Genomic DNA, 23,690 nt, shown 5'->3' with positions numbered 1-23,690 from the left:
TTTGTTTTTTTTGAACATGTAGTTACTATATAATATTAGTATAGCGTGATTATAGACCGCATATATAATATAGGTTTAGCTAAAAAGTTATTAGCGGAACAACTACTTACATATATAAAATAACATTGAATGAAAGTACATTATTATATTATATCGTATGTATGTATGAGCGTCTTTAGTTGGTCTCCACCACAATAATAATAATTTCTTGCAAAAACAAAAAAAATGAGAAAATTCTTACTCATGAAATTCAGTAATAAACATTGTTTTCATTTCTTGCGCTCTTTCATTACATTTCAAAATTTTTACCCATGTAGCATATTCTCATTTATTTTATTTCGTTTATAATTTGTGTATGTACATTCACTTGTTGTATAATTAAAAATTTGAATTGTCATTAAAGTGTCAATTGTCATAAATATTTTAATTAATAATCAGTTGCAACGGAAAAAATTTCTACTAAAATTTTAAATATTTTTTTTTAATTTTTGAGCGAGAAATTGGGATAAAAAAAATATTTTAATAGAAATTTGGAAATATTTTAAGAGTAACCACGAAATTTTACTACAGACATTTAAGTTTGACACGTTTTAAGAGTCCCCATGCGCTTATCAGACTCAGAGACAGAGCAAAACAAAAATTTCACCAGCATTTTCTAAAAATTTTATGTGTGTATACCCTATAATGAAAGTATAACAAAAATAATTTAGAACAAAAAAAAAATTCTTTTTTTTTCTCAAGTATTTATATAAGTAGTACATTTCCTTCTTTTTTACTTGTTAGTTATATTCTTTAAAAATGGTTAAATAATTGAAGTAGAACAGTTAAAATGAATTCTATAACTTGTATATATATAAATTGGTGATTGTTTATATATATTTTTTTTTAACAAAAAAAGAAAAGTTTAAAAAAATTTAAAGAAAATAATTCTTGTATTTATGATGCGAGTTAGCAAATATCAAATGTTAGAAAATAAAACAAAAATCTTTAAAAAAAAATGTTTTTCAATGGTGAGTTGGCATGAACTGTTATACTGTTCATTAATAATTAACACAGTAAAACCGTGGTTAAAATAACACTCAATTAAAGTGATTTTGTGATAAATGGTAATAGATAAATGAAAATTAATTCAAAGCGAGTTCGAATTTTAAATTTTATTATGGTAAACAGAATTTATACCGAACACAACAAAGTTTCCTTAAAAAATTTATTTAATGATTGCGGCAAAAAAAAAATTTTAAAATCTCGATGTTGTTTGTTTCTTTGTACAACCTTTTGCAAAATTTTCATATTTATTTCATCGAAAGATCATTTCTATTACAAAGTTAGCGAGTTTATTTTTTTTTAGATAATGTCAGTGGTGACATTAGTTGTCAAAATATAAGTGCATTTTCAGAATGAAAACGTAAATAATTTTTACATATAAATAATTTTTATAAATGATTAAAACTACGTTTGAGTATGTATAAATATGAGCAATAAAAACGAAGTATATACACACGAGTGAGTAGATACATGAAGTGAGTGAACACTTATAATTGGATTTGCCTGTATATGTTATCGAATAAATATGAAAAATTTATAAACTATTCATCATTCTTAACTATATTTAATGTTATATAATTTTATAGTTATACAAATATTATGTGAATTTTTAACGTTACTTTTAGAATATTATTGGTCGATTTTTTTCGATTGGTTTTTATGCCCTCGAGCGTGCAAAAAGATATTTTTATATACATATATTAGTAAATCTTTAGATGTACTTCTACAATATATATACGAGTAACGAAAGAAATTCACAGGTAATATAAACGAAATTAACAAAGTGTAATAACAATTTATAGTTAAACTGCTCAATCATTACATCATTAAAAATTTATTGTTTATCTTATTAAATCAAAGCTGTTGTTGTATTTATTCTATATATATATGTAGCTGTAAAATCTCCCGTGGGTATTTGAATATTTTAAGATTATTCTAGTAGAACCTTATAAATTATTTAATTTTTTTTTTTGTTTATGTAATTTATAATAAATATTAATCATCACATAGGCTATGTTTTTTTATTAATAAACTTGTGATGTAATTAAATTTATTTAATAAATAAGAATTGTAAATTTAATAAATTTATTAAATTTATGTATGCATTCTTATTGGAATTGATAATCAGAGCATGATTATATTTTTATAAAAATAGGTTATTTTACTTATAGTGAGATATGTTTTATACACAATCGGGCGACAATTTAATTGAATATTAGGCATGCACAAATCGCATACATTGCTTAGAACACTGTTCTACTTTCAATTATTTATTATCTAGTATATTATACTTATTATATGGACTCAATAACATAATCTATACTGTAATAATATCGTTAATAGTACATCTGAATTGTAATACATGTGTAGATAATAATCTTAAAATTTCTATTTAAATTAAAGTTTTTGGAAACTTGTCAAAACTCGAAGCTGGGATATGTCAAAACTGCGATTGCAAAATTTGAAATTTTCATCATATTAAAGTTCGAAAAGAAAGACTTGATAACATTCAATTATTTTTTTGTAAAAAATTTCAAACTGTTATACTGAAACTTTGCATATTTTTAGGGATAAAATTGCATATTTATGGGGATAAACAAATTCTACTATAATTTTAGGTTTTATAGTTATAAGTAATTCTCGATTAAATTGATTGTCACATTCTGTCCATGTGAATTAAAATTATTCTAGTTTGTACAAGTTTAATCAAATTTTTCTGAACAATGCCCTTATTATTTAAGTATCACACTGCGATGTGGGTGCGAAAACATAATAAAAATTAGTACTAACAATTTTTTAAAATTACACGTGTTTTTATACATAGAAAGAAAAAATATAGGAGACCGGTTAAAAACTGTAATAATCTTGTAAATAATTTAGAAAAAAAAATATTAATATTTTTGATAGTTATTTTAAAATAACATTAAAATTCAGGGTTTTTAACACCTTTAAAGCAAAAAATAATTAAAAAAAATTATCAGTTTCCACACAAAAAAAAAGCATTTAACAGCGAAACTGTAACAAACAGATTGTTAACATGAGAAAATAACAATAAAAATTTGTATTAGAAGAGCAAATGAGAGCACACTTAGAAATGTGAGAGCATAACAAAAACAAATGTCTAAATCATCCATGTATTCTCATGTATGTAGAGTGGCGATTACTGTGATGTTGTGTTGCGATTGTGATATAGACTCTTTAATATGCATGTATGTATACTTATAAAACTTACATTCCTCTGTGTTGTTTTTTGCTAATTTTTATGTTTTTTTAAATGTTTTTCTTAATTTTTATTAATTTATTTCTACTTATTTATATTAGGTTAAGTTTTTTTTATTTTTATTCTTATGTTACCGTTAACTGTTTTTTTTTTTGCTTTTTATGAATTTAATTCATTCAGTTTGTACAAACTATAAAACTGTTTTATATGAGTTCAAATATTCTTTTTATTCACATAAATATTAAATACAGACTTACATATGGGTAATCGACCTTATTATTGATATTGCTATAAACTTATAAAGAATTTGAAATAAAGTATTTAATTCAAAATCTATTCAACTATACAAAAATTTTCTTAGAGGCACTTAATAGCAAAATGGTTCAACCCGCAAATTGTCGATTTTGCGGTACAATTTTAAATATTATATATAAGCACCTATGTCTGATACATGCTTCTGCTTTATTAATATACGTTGTGTTCGTCATCCACTTTTCACAGCCGTAAAGTAGTACCGATTTTACGCAAGCCTTGAATATTCTGATCTTATAGTGCCCTTTGTTAAGTGAAACGACCAAAACCAAAATTTTGGTATATCAGACCAAAATCTATCCTTGCTTTCCATCCTTGCCACTATATGTCTTATTTCGTTCCTCCATCGATGCTGCCCAGGTAATTGAATTGAGGCATTTCATAAATTTGACTGTCGCAAAATTTATAGGGACGTAAGATTCGTTTTATTCAGTTATCAAGTTTAGTTGCTGCTGCTCTTGAGGCCGACTGCTGCAGCTTTATTTTCTTGGATTTTTATTTTGGTCTGCATGTCCGCATATGTGCGAACTAAGAGGCAGATATCATTTGAATACTAAAGATGCTCCAGTTTGCCGGTCAAAACCCATTTATTGATAACCCTCGGCGCCGTCTTAACTCATTTCGTTACTTCATACAGCAACGATATGAAGAGGACCGGTGATAGAGGACGATCCTAGCTGATGCTTGAAGTTATTTAAATAAAAGCGCTTAGCTGGGTGTTGTGTAAAATCCACCAAAACTCATATTCTCGTACATGGACATATGCAATGATTTTTATAATTTTTCTTGGGGCATCCTTATAGTATATTGCATTTCAGACGGATTCATGTTAAATGTTCGCTCGAAACCGACGAAGGTGCTGTAGAGAAGACTGCCCCACTCATTAGATTGTACTATTATAATTTAGAGTGTATTAAATCGGTCTATAATCGTATATAATTGTTTGTGTATAAAAATATATTTTAATATGTTATAATAATGTTATACAATATATTTTTAACTGAAAATTATTTTGAATTTTCTCTCAAATTTTAATCTTTAATTATTTCTATATTTCCTTATATGTATGTACATTTATTTAAAGATTTTTCAAAAAAAAAAAAACACAAAAAATCAAAATTAAAAACAACTGGCAGCTATTTGATTTGAATCGGTCAGCTAAAAGATATAAAGGTTAATGACATACCAATAAAAAAAAAAAACATTTTAATACAAGTTGAATAGATTTGAGGCAAAAAAAAAACATAATAAAAATTTTAAAAGAATAATGGGTAAAAGTAGCTTGACTCTTTGAATTTGAATAAAAAAAATCACAATGTGATCATTTTAGAAATAGGTATCAAATTTTTAAAGGTGATCATTTTAATTAAATAGAAAAATGTTTGAAGATAAAATATTTGTAGTACAATAAATTTCATTTGATACCCTCATGTTCATCTTTAATGGTGTTATTTATCTTAAATATTTGCCTATATGTGTTATATGTGTTTTTATTATAATTTATAGGTTATGTCACGAGAAATCCCTAAAGAATTTTATAATATGATTAAAATATTTGGAATAGTAAAACAAGTTAATTTTAAATAAAATATTTTTATATTTATGAGTGTTTAATTTAATCTTTTCATATTTTTATTTTAATTTCTTTATACAAATGCAGAAGACAAAAATCCATACTACATTCTTTGGTATTCAAGACCATTGGAATTTAATTTTATCATGTTCCTCACTAATATTTTATATTTTGAATTGAGAGGAATTTAATTTAAATATTGAAATCGGATATTGTGGGTAGAATTTTTGTTATTCTTTATTAATTTAATGAATTTTTAATATTCAATAATAAATTTGTGGGTTTAGGGTTATTAAAAAAGAGAAAAATATATAGAAATTTTCTTTTGTTAGAAAAAATATTTTATTCTTTGTTTTGAAAGAATTCAATAAATTTTAATATAATGTTGGAAAATTTTTAAATAATAAGGCTTATACATTTTAGTATACGTTTTTTTAATTATTTATATATACAGTAAGGGCTCATATAGACATGCAGTTTTATGATTTGAAAATATTTGATTGAATATTTGTATTGCATATGTTTATATTCACATGCAACTATGTGTGCGCATAGAATTAGGCAATCAAACAGTTTGTAACTTTTCATTGTAATTTAACGCATTTTGTTTTAATTGACGCAATAGTTTAGTAGATGTGTGCGCAACGATCTAATGTTCAAGAATCAATTGCAAAATTAAAAATTGCATGTCTGTCTGAACCATAAATATTGAAAAAAGGTTGTGAACTGTAAATCTAATTCGAACGATAAATGTCCATTAGTTCGGTTTCATAAAATTTATAATTAATCAACATGTAAATAGACCTGTTTGATATTTATGTCTATTCGATATTGGTATAAAATTTATGTTAAATAGATTTTATCAAACGATTTTTTTTCGCTTGTCGCAGTTGTATAACTAATCTAAAATTAAAAAAGTAAGTGAATAAGACACAAAATATTTAAATCTATTGGTGTAAGCTGGGTACTTTCGATAATAACAAACGGTTCTAGTTCGTTTTGAACTAATGTCGTTCGAAATTTACAAAACAAAAACTTTATCGTTCTTTAACCACTTACACCTTCAATAATTGCTGCTAGAACATACTCTTATGAAAATATTATCACTATCATACTTCGTTCGATAAAGTCACATTATTGTAACTTTAAGGTCACCGCAGCATAGATATATATATGGTGACTGATTTTGTAATTTTACCTAAAATTTAAAAAAAAAATGTTTTAAATTAAATTTAAGAAAAGCAAGATAATAATCATTTAATTCAAATTAACCATACTAGAAAGATAACCTAATACTAGAAGCTGTTCGAATTGAATATTACTGTAAGTATAATGTGCAATACTTACCAATATTAATTTTGTAAGCATATTTAGGTGTATAGACGTTAATCTGATCCCAACCTTATTTGTATTTATTGTATTTTTTCAGATTTTGCTTAAGGAAATTAAAAAAATATAAAATTAATTTAAAAAAAAAAGAAAGAAAATCATATGATCTACTTTCACTTTTTATTTTTCTATATTGAACACAAAATATCAGTGATCTTTAAACTTTTATAAAATAAGAAAAATTTCAATAGTTCTATTTTTGTTTTATACAATATAACACAATTTTTTTTCGTTAGCTGAACTAAACATTATTGGTTTAATGACCTTTATTACCTTTTTTGTGGTTAAATTATTAATAATATTGTTGATGTATTTGGTATTTTCAATATTTGAATCATAAAAAGTGTTAAACTCCTAAAATCTCAAAATGTATGAAGAAAATTTAAAACCAATCAGTTATTTCACATATTTATTAAATGTATGATTGAAGTTTGTTTCAAACACATGACGATTTCAACAAAATATTTCATTAACATAAGTAACAAACTAGGGAAAATCATTGAGTTTATGTTTGAAGCAGCATCTCAAACTAATTGGGAGATTTTAAAAGTTAAATTGTCTATTATTATAAGTTTTAATAGTTTTTACAAATGAACAATATAAGAGTGTGCAATGTAATTGTTTAAATCTAGAAAGCTATATATCATTACTTGTTCGACTCCAGTTTGGAAGAAAAAACTTTGATTTTTTTGCCTTTGCGTTCATTTTGTTCAAGTCATTCATTTGTTCTGCAGTTGTGTGAAGAAATTATCTTCATTTAATTTTGGTGTCTATTTTAGATTGCATATTTGTACAACGGTGCAAATGTGCACCGCGACCGTCTATAAGGATATGTATTGCCCCTTCCCCCCGCCCTGGGTGCGAGGCATGCCACATAACACACGCTCGACTCCCAACCTGCTTATGAATTAAAGCCACTTGTGATTCCCGGGTGACTGCAACTCCGCCACCGTGGGAGCCAAGCTCCCCAATACCTTCTTTCTCCTATTTCTTTTCGATTTGTTGCAAACATGTATAATAATATATTTTAACTATGAAGAACATATTCATACTTGTATAATGCAACATGTGTATTGTGCATAACTCATAATGTGTGTACAACAAATTGTATGACGAAAGTGTCGTTTATTTGTATGGTCTCTTCATTTTTTAACAAAACTGAAATCAAACATGTATTAAACTCTATAAAACATTATTCAAACAATTATTATTATCGTTTCAGTTGATATTATAAAATATTTAAAATGTTTTTTTTTTGTACTATGCTTCTTTAATTCTCTTTTATCTTAAAGCGATCTTTATTGATCTTTCTTTGCGATGTCATTTAACATTTTGCATTTCTCTTTTCATTTAACATATTTCTTATATGTATGAACGATATTTTATTGCGTGGAAATCATGTAAATTTTCTAAATGGTAGTGATATTAAAAATTTTAATATTTTTTTTGTTTATGTTTTTTTTCTTGTTTAAAATGACAGATTTATAATAGTACCTTACCTATAGGCACACAACTTGTAAATTATTGAATTTTTATAGTCAACAGAATTAAAAATGAAAACGGAAATAGTTTATATGTGAAAATTTGTATGTTTTGTTGATAAAATAAAATAAAAATTTTAAAATATAAAATATTAGATTAAAAACACACTCTTCTATCTTATTATTAAATTTTTGTTTATGACATTAAAAAAAAATTTTTATTAATTAAAAATTATTTGCATAAAGAAGTGTTTAAAATTAGAAATGTTTTTTGTAAGGTAATTTAAAAATAAATTTTTAAATAGTGTAGATATTAAAAGGAGTGTGTTAATTTAGGTTGGCTAATCATGGTATTTTGATAAATTGTTCAAACTATAGTGATTTGGTTTTCTACCATCATATACCATATTTGTCATTTTAAATTTTTGACAGATTAATCGGTATGATGAGAAGGATTTTCCTTGAATTTATTTTAATGTTAGTATTGTTCGAATTCTCCATTCAAACTGGTGGCTTGGGTACCGATAGTTATTCGATTAAATGTCGAAATAGAAAAATTTCAAGAAAATTATCTAATCATTTTCTTCTATCGCAGATTAAACATGTTAAATCTGTTCTCTAACATAATGTAAGTTATTTATGATCTGATGTGGTCGGCCACAATTAACCAATCAATTGCACGCACGTAAAATCGAATTTACATTTTTTTTAAACCCGCTTTAACAGAAATTGACTTGCTGTTCTAAACTGTACAAAAGTGATAGAGAAAACTCGACAACATTACAAATTTAGTGTGATGACAATGCTTCCTTGCATACAACAATTTTACAAAAATATGTATATATACGTGAAAGCAGGTTAATAATATTACGAGGCGTAACATTTTATGCAGTATAAAGCATACCTTTTATTTTTTTTTAAAGATTACACAAGCCTCAAGAAACACTATTTCTGTTTTTTTCTTGAAAAGGAAACGGGAAAAATTCAAATATTGTAAAACCTAAAGCGTTTAATTCAATTTTTAATTTTCTTGCTTTATTTATTACACTTTATTTAATTTTAATCTAAGATTAAACACAAATAAAATTGAATTGCAGATGCTTTGAATAATAATTTTCTTAGAAATTATAAAATAAATAGGCATAAAATGAAATTGATGATAAAAATATCATTTACTAATTTAATTTAGTTTTTAAAGGCAATAGAAATAAAAATTCCAATTTTTAAGCCCCTGAGCAATTAAAAAATCAATTCCATATTCACTATAATTTTGCACAAATTACAACTAATAATGCAAAATTCAGCTTGGTACACATCTTGTTGTAATTCCTTCAAGAGCTATAAGATAAATAATAATTACAAAAACGCCTTGGTTATAGCTTGAAAATTAATATCGTGAGTATAATAATCTGGAATAGGTTTGAAAAATTTTCAGAATTTAAAAAGCTTATCCTTTATGTAAACAGAAAAAATAAAGAAAATGAATCTGTATAGATCTTGAAATCCAGCAAGTGCAGGTGGAAAGCCCTGTTCACATGTGGGACAAAATAAAAATGTGACCAAAATACAGTTTAGGGAATGAGATGCGGATGCTTGGGGGGGACATTGTCTTCCCGACGGGACACTGACCGTTGAAGAAAAATTCGTCCCTTCCATATAACGTGTCTCAACTGCCGGAAAATGGGTAAGAAGGAGACAATTTTTCACTATCTCTGCGAGGCTATGGAAGCGGGACTGAAAGAGATATCGAAACCTGTCATCAGGGATTTATCTATTTTCCATCTACAATCGTACGCTCAATGACAGTCAGGTGATCACGGAGTAGTTGTAATAAAACGGCATATTTGTGCTAGTTGGGGTGCGGAAAATCTACTGCAACGACCACGCCAGCCAACAAACCTCTTGACTTTGCTACAGTTCCATCAGATATCTTCATTAAATTGTAGTTAATATAAATGTAATTATGACAGAACTTATTATTTACAATCTGGTATTTTTTGTAATATCACTTCTATCAGCAGTTTCGTATATCTAACTTCCAGTGTGATGAATTGAGTTTTGCATGCAATTAAATTTCATTGACTTTATAAAAGATAATTAGGTAGTTCTCCCATTGTAGTTATATAAATTTTTTTCTGCATTTAATAATAAAATTTCATAGGGCAATAACATTTTAAAAATATAAAACATTAGGCATGGAACATGTGTTCTTCAAATTTTCAATATAGGAGTATCTCATGCAATTTTAATGTTTAATCAATTAAAACTTGTTTCTATATATAGTGAAATTTCTTTCTTTTTCTTGATTTCATAATTGAATCCTCACATTAACCTTTATGTACATATATACATATATCAACATTTTAATAATATAACATGTTGAATCTATTAAATAATCTTAAAAAATTAACACGTTAACAATGTCTAAGCTATATAAAATATGCATATACTTTGCATAATTACAATTAGTTTTCGTATATGAAAATATAACAGAAAATAATTAAATTTCTTTTATTTTCTTTAAGAAAAAAATTTACATTCCAATAAACATTATAATAGAAAAAAAATTTTTTTTTTTTTAATTTAATTTTAACACCATAACGACTTGTGAATTGGCCATTAACCTTTCTCAATTATGTATATTGTATATTCGTATAACATTCCATGTATACCTACTTATATACATAAGTACATACTCGCAAAAGAAATTATACGAATATCATTTGGTGTACTTACAATTTTTTTTATGTTAGTATCTTTGAAATTGTTAGGTAAAGTTGGAACTGACTAACTAGATTTGAAAATAAATTTGGTGTTAGTAAAATTGTTTGTAGTCATAAAATGGTGTCTTTTTTTTTTGTATTATAAATGTTCACCTTTCTCTTATGCAATATTGTTATCCTAAAACTATTAAAAAGGAAAAAAAGAATAATTGAAAGTAAGTCAGTCGCTAACTACAATATCTTTTAACATGAATCTTTTGTTATTTCTTTTTTCATTGTAATTGCAGAATTTTACTTAACCAATTGTCTACAACAGCTATTACGAGTTAAAAATACATTTTTTTTTTGTGTTATCATTGCGTTTATTATGAATTTTTATTTTGTGTCACTATATTAACAAGAAATTAAATTAATGTTGCACAACTATGAGGTAAATATGAACATTATTCATTTTGCTGTGCAATATAAATATAATAGCTAAGGCTAAGAAATCACTTGATTTTAATAATCAATGAGACTAATGAGAAACTCGTATATTTCAACGTCAACTACTTACATGCTCTTCAATTTTTAAACTCATATTCTACTCTGAATCTGGGCTCTAAAACCGATCAAATGCTGTTTTGATTATGCGCTATTGTAAATGTAATAATTCTACTACTACTGAAAATATTTAAGACTTTGATTTTTATTTTTAACACAGTCACTGCCAGGTCAGTTAAAAATTCCTGACTTATTACTGTCAACAACGGCCACAAAAAAAAAATATGTAGAATGTAGATGAAAATATGTAGAAGTATCGCTTAAAAAACCACAAAAGAGAAAACCACAAATATATATGTTCTTGTTATTGTGTGTTTCAATAGTAGGTTGTATGTAGCAATCAATGTAAACAAAACAAATACTTAGTAATCATGTGAATTGCAGTATAAGCAATGTAGAGAACATTTCGTCGGCAATTTCTTCATGCCTCTGTAGCTCAGTTGGTAGAGCGTCCGCCTAGAAAGCGGTAGGTCACTGGTTCGAGTCCAGTTCGAGGAGAAAAATTTTTTTAATGAATTTTTCTGCCTTTAACTCGTTCCTTTGATTACGTCATCCATCTGTTCTGCAGTTGCATGAAGAAATTTCCATTAAGATAAATTAGTAGTGTAATAAGCACATTCTTATTAATTCCGCAACTATGATGTTGTATTAGTAAAATTCATAATTCCACAAAAGAGTATTTTTTAACCACAAAAGAGTATTTTTTCAAAGAGTAACTGGTGAGGTAATTTTTGAATAGCTCTTTGTCAGGTCGAAGTTTCTGCCAAAACAATTTTGTAATGAATGTTTGTGGATTTTGTTTGACCATATCAAACAAACTACATGAACAATGTTTGATATGTTAACGCAGCAGTAAATGTTAATCTAAATTCAAACGCTTATGAACAAAAAAGCAAATCGTGTTAGGTGTTATAAATCTTGTACTGAAAATTTTACTCATTTTCCCCAAATTTTTGTTGATTATTTAAATTGAAAATAAAAAATTCACATAATAAAATATTTTTTTTATATAACATTTGTGTGACTAATTAAATTTTGTGTCAGGTGGATTTTTTTTGTTTTTTTTTTCATTTCTTTTAGGTTTTATACATTTTATAAACAGTTTATATTTTGTAGTATACAAAATGTTAATTTTTTTTTATTAAAAATTAATAAAAAGAAAAAAAAAAAGGTCTTCGTATACATGCAATATGAAAACAATGCCATGTAACTATTATGGCAGGTAACTGCACACAATTCATTTTTTTTTTCAAAGACAACAAACTTTCAAAAAGATTACTTCACATTACTTAGTAACATTAATTTAGTCTGACTCAGTTAGCTAAGCATGAAAACAATAAATAAAATTACGTACGTGGTACAACGTAAATAAACCTGCATGAATAATACGAGTATTGTGTATGTAAAGAAAAATCCGGATTTTTGTTATTTTTACCTTTATACTTCTTACAAGCTCAATTGTAATAAAATAAATATTGCGAAAAATATTTCACGTTATTTATTTATTTTTTGTATTTTTTGAAAATTTTTTCATTGAAGATAATTTCAATAGTTTAAGTTGATAAAAGTGCACTCATTTTACTATCAAAAAATTTTCAATAAATTTCTTTAAATGCCCTTTATGGTGTTTGCAATAGAATGTTTGGTTGTATGAAAATATTCGATAATATTTTAACGTAAGAGGAAATTTTTAGTATTTGCGTCTTGACTAACAACTAGGGTATAATTTTTTCTTTTACGAATTGCATAATTTTTTTTTATATAAATTTGCATCAAAAAGGATAGCAGATTGATCATTGGTATGGGAGAAAAATTTTGGCACAAGTTTAGGTAAAATTTCGAATAGTTTTAGACAAATTTCGAATAGTTCAAATGCGCGTTACAATAAAATTGAATATACAATTGAACTATATTACAAAGTTATTTTCATATTTCAGATACATTATACAAAAAATTACGAAATACTGTTGTCAAACCGTTATAACATTAACAAATCGTCTTAAAGAATTCGTCCTCTTACAGATTGTGTAGAAGTGGTTTAGATCGAAAATTTCTAAATTAATTATAATAATATATTTTATCGGAATGCGTTCCAGATATAGGTATATTTAAAAAAGTTAAAACTCGGAAAAAATCAATTACGTTATACGTAACTTATATTCCTGTTATACGTGAGTAGCACCAATTAAAAAATCCTCAAGATATTTCTTCTAATTTCCGGTTGTGTAACATATTGAAATATCGACTCCCGTTAAATATATTAAAATTCTTAGGTTTATAAAAATTTCGGGCACTTTCGGACACTTTCGAGCACTTTCGGGCACCTTAGGGCACTAATTTGTTTAGATATTAAAAAAAAACCTGTTCTAAGCAATGTATCGTGCCCATTTTTTTTTCAAATTTTACTAATACGCTACCATTCAATAAAATTTTAATGAAAAACCCAATTAATCACTGCCTCTATTTTAAAAATAATAAACAATAAGAAAAAAAAAACAAAATTAAACAAAAATTATCTTTTCTTTTCTGTTATCGTTTTTTTTTTTTTTGGCTACGTCTTTTTAGTGTCTCCGTCATACTTAAGTAAAAAATTAATACGAAAACAATAAAAAGAATTGACATACTCATTAAATTTTTGATCCGGAATGTTAGACATTTAAGTGGGAGACACTTTTTATATTATAGGTGAATGAAATAGTCAAAAAATGATTTCATTGTAAGGAATGGTAAAACGACAGTGAATTGAAATTAAAATAATCATCGCTTTTGAATACGAATAATTATTATGAGGGGCGGGGGGGAATTACACAAATATATAGTGACGAATCCAAAAAAAAAATAGTGTTGCATAACTTTTAAGGTTTCATATGATTTTAATATTTATTTTGAATTTTACAAAATTTCTTTTTTTGTTATTTTAAAAGTTATTTAACAATTTAATGATAGTATATTTACTGTTTAGCAAATTTTAAATGAATCACGAATTTTTGTGATGGTTCATAGAGTTCATTAAATAAAATGTTTATGTATATGCATAATTATTGGATTACTGTTATGAATGCAACACATTTGTGTTGTATTCAATAATTTGTTAAGAGACTTCTTCCGGTGAAATGTATAACATAATTTCTTTTCTACAATTATTATTATACGGTAATAATTGAATGGAATACAATTTAAAAAATTATATTTAACAATTTTAAATTATATTTAAAGTTATTAAATACGAAATTATCAAAATTTATGCAAATTAAAATGTAGATGTAGTTTAACGAAGAGAAATGTAAAAATATTTAAAATTTAAATTAGTTTCTTTAATGTAAAATAAATAAAATTGGTAAAAGTAATTGAAAGAAGTTTGAAAAAATATTAATAAAATTTTTTTTAATTTAATTTCAATTGTTTATTTTACATTTATTTCCTGATTCTACACTGCATTATTTTCTCACATAAATTAGTGAAAAATTTTTTCACCATATTAAATAATATTCATGGCAGCAATAATGGCAAACAATTAATTGAATTTTATTGTCATTATTCTGCAAGTATGGGTATAGTAATCATAATTTTTTCTCTTTTTCAAATTATTAAATAATGAATTAAATATAAATACATTGTGGTGAGTTGTGTTATTAAATTCAAAATTTTATGGGGAAAAACTAAATCACATGAGAATGCTCTCTGTATGTAATGTTTTAAGTGTATACATAATATTTATATTTTGGCAAATTCATTTACTGCACTGTTATTATCGTTAAATGGCATGTCATTAACTGTTACACAAATGTAATTAAGAATATCATGTAATTTATAGTTTTCAATTTAAAAATGATTTCCTTTTTTTTTCTTTTACATTTACGTGGATAATGTGAGTGCCCCATTTAAAATTTCTTTAATAATTTTAATTATTATAATATTCTTTTGAATAAAAAAATTTTGATGTGCTGTTAAAATATATACTCATCAATATAATATTAATGAAATTAGTTTCAAATTATACCGCATAATTGAATAATAACACTTTACTTTATATACATATATAGTAGAAATTAATTTTAAATTTCAATAATAAAGAAAATTTCCAATCAATCAGCACACTTTAAATATTGAGAAAATTAATGATTTTTACTTGTTGTTGTGTGTTTCTCGGTGACACCATTACAACAAAAAACAAAATTTTCAAATAAAGAGTATTGAAATTTTCAAATATGCGCAAGGTTGTTAAAAAAAACTTCGAAATATTTCAAATATTTTAAAATCTTTTTAATTTAAACTCGAATGATTTAAGAGCATTCAAACTCAAATAGATGTTAATTAGGCCTAAATTGGAATCTAACGCTAACTTAATTTATTCAGCAATATTGAAATTATATGGCTGAATAAAACAAGCTAACGTTAAATGGACACTTCAGACAATAATAATTTGCATGTAGGTAGGTAACCTTATATACTCTCTTTTATCCTTTGTAATATGTAGAATAAGAGAAAAATTAATGAAAATTTCCATATGAAAAATTATTTCTCTCATTACTTATTTGAGTTTCATGATCACAAAATTCTTTAATTTTCGATATTGTGAATTTTGGAACACTTTGTCCACATTGCATTTCAAAACTATAATCATAAATCGATTTAAGTTTATTTTTTTTTTTGAACATTGTTAACATTGAGCAAGTGCAATTTGAGTACAATTTGACTATAATTTTTACTTTACCTTGTTAATTTCTTGTTTAATTTTTGATTGATGGTTCCTAAAGAATGCACTTTCTTTTTTCTTTCCTCCCGAAAACACAAAACACAAAATAAAAAAAAATTTTTAAACATGTTATGCAAAATAAAATTATTTACAAAAAAAATTTACCAGAAAAGAAGAGAAGAAGAAAAAATAATATTGAAAAAAAATTTCCTTTCCACAAGAATGAGAAGATGAAACATGAAAAGAAGAAATCTGGCTTGGCTGGCGGACAGAAGCATCTTTTAAATTTTTTCATGTTTTTTATTATTTTTCTGCGCTCTCTTCTCTGTTTTTTCTTTTTCAAATGCTGCAGAAATTTATGATACTTTGAGAAACATGATTGCATTATTATTGAAAATGTTGTGTTGTTGAATTGATACTTGTATACTGAGTGACTCAAAAATTTTATAGCTTAAATGCAAACAAAAAAACCCAATTTTTTCAGTGTATATTTTAAAAAATCTTGATGTTGTGTACTGTTTAATAAAATATTAAATAAGTGATCATCTCTCTAACTTAAATCTCCTTTTTCCTGCCTCTTTTCATTTACCTTTCACTCCACATACATACGTCTACTTTTCATCTCTCTCTTTCTATATTACTCTCTCTCACCATTTCATCTCTCCCCCTTTCTCCCTCGCTCTCTCAATCATCCTTTCTTTCTTCAATTGCGTCTCAATTTGTGTATATCCCGAAAATTAATTTCAATGCCACCTATCGGATCTTATAAACAAAGGACAATTTAAAATGGATACAATGGTATTAAAATATTGTATTGTCATCGTTAACTGACATGTGTGTAAAATTTTGGGTAATATGAGACATTTTAAAGTGACCGAAAATTTGGTTACGGAATTTGACCAAGGCAAATTAAAAAACAAACAAGTTAAGAAACACTTGGTAATAAACTTGGTTTTTTTTTGTGATTGTTTCTGACTGGTACATCCTGTGTAAATATACTTTTGGGCGATAAAATTTTCCTTTTTTTATTATTTTGAAAATAATCTAAAGGCGTAAAATAATTATCCAAAAAAAAAAAATTGTGATGTACAACAAGCCAGTTAGTATTTAAACAGCCAGATTAGGCACTAATAAAAAAAAATTTTTTTTTCTTCAAAAGAAAATATTACCTGAACACACTTTTCATCTTGTTTCCATTCCAAAACACCTTAAGGCGTTTTTTGTCATACATACATATTTACATGTAAGTATGTATACATAATATTAAAGATTTTTTTATAAACTCTTGAACTATAGCAACTAAGACAACAAGTTACGTTTACATGTATACATAAATGTATGTACATACTCGTATTATATTGATTTTTTTTTAAAAAGTTATTTTTAGGTCACATTATCCCATATACAAAACATTCAATCTCTCTTTCTCTCATTTTCTCTTTCTCTTTCTACCTACATTATCTTTAATATTATTAAATTCCAATAATATTAAAATGATGAGTTAAAATTTAATATAATTGTAAATATGAGTATGTATGTATGTATGTACGAGTATAGTATGTGCATTTAATATATTATGAGAGAGCTTGCTTGTGTACATTATTTGTAAATAATTATGTATGTTATTTTCTTTATAATATTACTATAAAAATTTTTGTACATAATGCTTAAACGTTTTCAATAGAAATTTCAGTAGGTCATTGTATATTATATTGTATATATGTACATACTGTATACTGAGAATATAATATAATTTTTATAACATAATATGCTTTGAAACATAAATAAATTTTTATATTGAAAGTTGTTCATTTCAATATTTTATTGTAATAAAATTTAAAATATAAAAGAAAGAAAAGTAACAATATTAACAATATTAAACAATTATACTATATAGAAACGATATTAATGCGGTATAAAGAATAAGAAGAGTGTTATAAAAGACGTATAATGTACAATAGATCAATAGATATGTGCAAGAGAACATAAATAGTAAGCCGAATTTTCAATGAAAGGTTAAACAGGCACAATTTCTTACCCAAACTGTTAAGAGAACAGTGAAGAATGGAGAATGATAATCGAAAAATATTGTACACACAAGAATTATTCTCATTTCCTCACCCTCAATGGTCTCTACAACTGATTGGATGAATTCCTTACATAAATGTTGTTTGTATATAGCCGAATTCTACATAAATTTTAACAGTTACATATGAGTTATAGTTCTATTGTAAAACCAGGAGTTACTAATTAACGACTATTGATTATACATAGGTATAAATATTATTATGATAAATTTCTATATGCAGATTGTAGTATGCAGATTGCAAAGAAGTTTAACAGTGCACCGCGATTAGAAAATATAGATCTAGTGTGCCTCTCAACTAGGTGCGGGACAAAGACCTATAACACTCCCTCGAGACCCACACTCCTTTTACTTTTAAGGGCCGGTAGACCCCAGCTCCGCCGGCGTGTGTATGTAGTTCCCCTGGACCACCTTTCTTATGCGGGCGAGGGCCACGCGTTCCCTTAAAAGGTGCGCCGAAAACTCCTTATCTGCAAAACCTGCATACATCTTCACTTCCCAAGCCAAGCCTCCTAAGGTGAGCCTTAAGGCGACAATGCCCCGTCAAGACCCCGGTGAGAATTCTCACCTGATTCCTGTCGAGTCCCATATTATTTTCCTAAAGCCTGGGAAATCTATATGCAACTATACCATTTGTAAATTGCGTTTTATTTTCAAATCAGAAACTTTATAAATCAAAAACGCCCATATTCTTCTAGTTGTATCATTTGAGATGATGAGATATTATTAAAAAAAATTTTAATTTCCAGGATAGAATTTTAAATTTTGATATTAATTTTACTCAGAAAATTACAAGATTTTTGAATAACAACCCATCTTGTCAAGTGATGGTGACTAACAGAATACGGGTAAAAATTTTTCAATATGGTTGATCTATCAAACTAATAATTTATGGTTGGGGTTAAGAATGTTGCACTTTTAAATACTTTTTATATTTTTTGATTTTATATTTTTTATACATCATTATTATTATTGTAACAACTTCATTAACATCAATACAAAAAGAATGCCTTTAGAATATTTTAAATTATATGCAAATTTTAGTAACATGCTGTTAATAATTTTGCATTTATTGTTAATAAATTTTTTCTCTCATTATTTTTAATAATGTAAATAATTATATACTGAAGGTCTTTATTTTTGAAATGTCAGAGTTGAAAATGTTACTATTGTTATTATTATTATTGTTGTGCTAGTGTTATCGTAAAACTTAAATTATTTTGTACCACAACAAGAATCTTAAATAATTTGAAGCTTTCCCTTTTTTTTTTCCGATATTGGAAATTATACGATTATTAAAGATGAAGATTATTTTTTATTTATATAGGAAATAATATTTGGAAAAAAATGAGCAAAAAATCTTGGAGAGAGAAATAAAGTTCAAAGGTTTAAAAAATTTATTGTTGAATAGCGAATTTTTGTAGAAATCTTGCAAAAAAAATACAAAAACTCTTCTTCATTTTCTTTTATAAATTTAAAAGAGATTTTCCTCTATCGATTTTGGAACATATGAAATTCTGACATAAATTTGAATTCCAATATTAATTATTTTTCATTATGATTTCGCTTTGATGTTTTATTCAAATATCCGGAAATTAAAGAAATTATTTTATTAATAAAATTATAATGGACCTGTGTGGTGCTGTTTTTAATAGAAAGTATATAGGATTGAGTTCTTTAATTTCGTTTTTTTTAAAAAGAATATTGAAATGAACAAAAATGACATTGTTTATGAAATTTTATTCAAACACTTTTCGCTCTCTAGCTCACTGCAAAATAAGGAAAGATTTAAACAAGATTTAAAGACTTAATTTAATAGTCAATTAATATCTGAATCTGCCATTTTGAAATCTAAAATTTATTTTGAATTTTAAATTTAAAAAAAAAAAAGAAAATTTCATGAGTCATCGATGAAATTTAAACTAGAGGTCATCAATACATTTCTAACATTTCTTAATTACAGATTGAATTTCCGAACGCATTTTATTACAGCCAGTATAATTTCCGTAAGATCTGTATTTTTTACGTGCATGTAGCGTGAATTTTTAAACACACTACAAGCTGGACCTATACTAGTACTGGACTATACTACTGAATAAACCAAAATCCACTGCTTAACACGCTGCGACTTAGAAATTTTAGTTTTAGTAATTTCAGTGCAGTGTGCATAAACTTAATGTGTTTATTTTTCAGAAGCGCAAGGTTACTCCAAGTTATTGGTCCAACAAAATTAATAATTTTATTTTTCAATTCATTGACCTCTTAATCAATATATTTTTATTATTTAATAGATGAGATTTAATTGCAAGTACAACGGAACATGACTTTAAAGTCTTAAAATATATAAACAAGTTTCAAGGAATACAATTTATACCATAAATTATCAGCTTTATGATCTATTATTTTAGACCTTTGATATATATATATAGAAAATAATAATTTTCTTCGAAGAGTTTCTTCTCCATTTATAAATGTTTGATAAATTTTAATAGATGAGTATAATTGCTGTTATATTCTAACATACTGGCATTTTCATTAAAACTTTTATATTACTCCCGATTGTAGTAGATAGGTAGGTAGGTAGGTACATGATCTTGAAAATTGTTTTTCTTTTCTTATATAAATTTTATGTGTTATCAAGGTTGTTTTTCTTATTTTTCTCTTGAAATCAAACATTACAAGTCTAATGGAATAGAAAAACAAGACAAAATTATAACCTTGTCTATAAATTAAAAATAACAAACAGAAAAAAAATGCAGAAATGAAAAACAAATTTATAACTTTTGATTTATCTTGAATCTTTTCAAAAATTCAATTCCAATTAAATCGATGTAAGTATGGATGTATGTGTACCGACAATCATTACAACTATTGCATATGCACAAAAAAATCAGAAATAAGAAAAGCAATAAAAAGAACATCGGAAAAAAAAAGTCTCTTTAACTTTTACCTTCTTTTCAATGATTGGTTACAGCTCCAATCTACTTCATACTAAGCTTTATATATGGTTCGTTTTTCCACCCAAAAGTATCTTCAATTTCTCATGGTCGGTCTAACAATAATATTAAACTTGGAGGAAATTTTTTTTTTTTCATTTGTTTTATTGGTTTTTTTTTGTTATTATGAAAAGTGAAAACATTTTTAAAGTAAAAAAAAAAAATTTAAGAAAAGTAAAGAGAAAAAAGAGAGTATAAAAAAATATTAAATGTTAGTATTAGGTGTGTATGCACATAGGTACAATGCTTGTATATGGTGTATACGATTTTTATAATATATATGTAAATATTGTGATGTTGTTAATAGTTGAGATTATCTTATACATACTATACATACTCGTATATACTATAACCATTGAAAAACCTTAATATAAAAGAAACACGTTCAATTCCTTTTTTAGTTTATATTCTACATTTATATTTTACCTTGTCATCCATCAAATGTAGGTGTGTGTATGTGTGTACAAATTTGAACTATTTGCAGTGGTTTGCTACTAAATTATATGTAATACCTATAGTTGCTTACTTATGATTTAGCGAAAATTTATGGTAATAAATAAAGCGTTCTTTTCGAACTATCTAGAATATCTATAAGTATAAACGTAATAGAATAATTTACAATAAGAAAATTATGCTTGAAAGTGTCATTGGGTACGTTCCATTACAACAGTAAGAAATGAAATAATATTTTTGATGATATTAAACTAGTTTTTCGAAGAAATTTCATTAGAATTTTGTAGGAATTTCGTAGGAATTTTGTAGGAAGTCTGTAGGAACTCTAAAAAAACATTCTAGATTCATTGGGGGCTTATTATTGCTGCACTTTTTGTTTCTATTGTTACCACAGCTTGTATTTTGTCATACTTGAAACTGCCATTAGCTAGATACTATATTACAAGTATGTTTAAGAAATGAAATAATATTTTTTTGGTCATATTGAATTTGGCACCCGAAGAAATTTTCTTAAAATTTCGTAGGAATTGCGTAGGAATTTTTTAGGAATTGTGTAGGAACTCAAAAAAAATCATTTTAGATATATTTTGAGCTCATTATTGCTGCTTTCTTTGCTTCTAATGTTACCGCAACCTGTATTTTGTTCAAAAAATATTTACGATTTAATATATTCTTAAAGCTTTGTATATTAACACTTATCTTTATCGACCAGCCTAAAATGGTTTGACCAACTTAATTTTCAAACATTTAAATCTAAATTCATACAAATTTTCAATTTTCTCTAGCCCAAGATTCTTAACTTTATCTTAGACATATTATAGCACCTCAATGCACTCTAAATGAAAATTGTTTTGAACCACTGAGAAATTATATTTGATTTTTTTGTTTTTGTGTTCAAAATGAATTTAAAATTCAGATAGTGAAATATGTACTTTGATTCCGAAGTAAAAAGCATTATGTGTAACTAATTGTATCCTAAACTGAAAATGGCATTGAACTCTTTGGTTTTCGTTCAATTTTTTTTATTTTTTTTGTTGTCTCGTTCACTTAGAAAAACATTTTCAAATACTTTTTTTTTTTCTATTAGCCTGGACTATAGAAATGTTTATACTATATTGTATATAATATATACATGTATACTAACACATACATTGAGCTTTGTAATGATAAAGATTAGATAAATTTCATGTTTTCTTATTTCTATAAAAAAAAATTGTATTGGTATATATAAAAGAAGAAATGCTTGTAGAATATTAAAAAAAAAAAACAAATCTCAATTGAGTTTTTCTCTATAGAAAATTTGAAGACTATGTAAAATTAAAAGTGAATTTGTAGTATATTTAGATTCAGATATAATAGATTCTTTTTCCATTTTACAAAAAAAATATTTATAACTTGCTTACTAATTGTATTAAAAAATTGTTCATTCTGTTTTTAATTATCTGATGATTGAAATTTATTTCAATTCTTTTCTTGTATTTAAAAAATTTCGAGAAATATTTTATTATTGAAGATTTTTATCATTATGTTTCTTAAATTTTGTATAAGGCTTACTTCTTGTGGGTGTTTTGAAAATCTTTGGAGTGGGAATTTAGAGAACATTTTTATTCAACACACAGAGAAAGGGAGGGGGAAGAGTCAGAAATCTTATAAAATTTTGTTTGTGTTGTAAGAATTGAAATAGAAAAATAAAAAAAAAATTGAAAAGTACTTAATAAGAATTAATAGCACAAAAAATACCAACAGGGTATTCAATTCGAATTCAATATAGTGCTAGCGTGTAAAATATAGAAATAAACTTCACAAATTGATGATTCAACAGGTCAAGAGTCTACACAAGTGATAATATTAAGCTACTGGAAATAGACAAGTTTTTCAAAAATATTTTTTGTAAAAAATGGTATATAAATGGTAAATGATTGCCGAATTTTTTATTCATCATAATTAAAACATGGATAGAGTTCTATAAAATCTTACAATATTTTGTTAGGATCACTAAATTAAAATTATTGTTGAATATGATAAATTCATTTGCTTCTCACTAAATTTTCAATTTACTCTGTAAGGCAGACATAATTTCTAAATATTTAACTGAATCTAGAACTGAAATTTAGGTTCGAATTAAATCCATCATTTCACTTCCATATAACCTAACTAATTTTTAATTTTAATT

At 25.6% G+C, this 23,690-nt stretch overlaps 1 protein-coding gene across 1 annotated transcript in view; it reads left to right on the top strand.

Moving 5' to 3' along the window:
* LOC129614628 (uncharacterized) overlaps positions 1–23,690 on the top strand; it is a 43,073-nt gene that overhangs the window by 14,415 nt on the left and 4,968 nt on the right. The gene's annotated exons all lie outside the window — the stretch shown is intronic.

The sequence above is a fragment of the Condylostylus longicornis genome, unplaced genomic scaffold (genome assembly GCF_029603195.1).
Source record: "Condylostylus longicornis isolate FDR11 unplaced genomic scaffold, ASM2960319v2 ptg000114l, whole genome shotgun sequence".
Classification (NCBI taxonomy): Eukaryota; Metazoa; Arthropoda; class Insecta; order Diptera; family Dolichopodidae; genus Condylostylus; species Condylostylus longicornis.
Note: the sequence above shows the minus strand (reverse complement) of the source record. Positions and strands in the feature narration are given on the sequence as shown.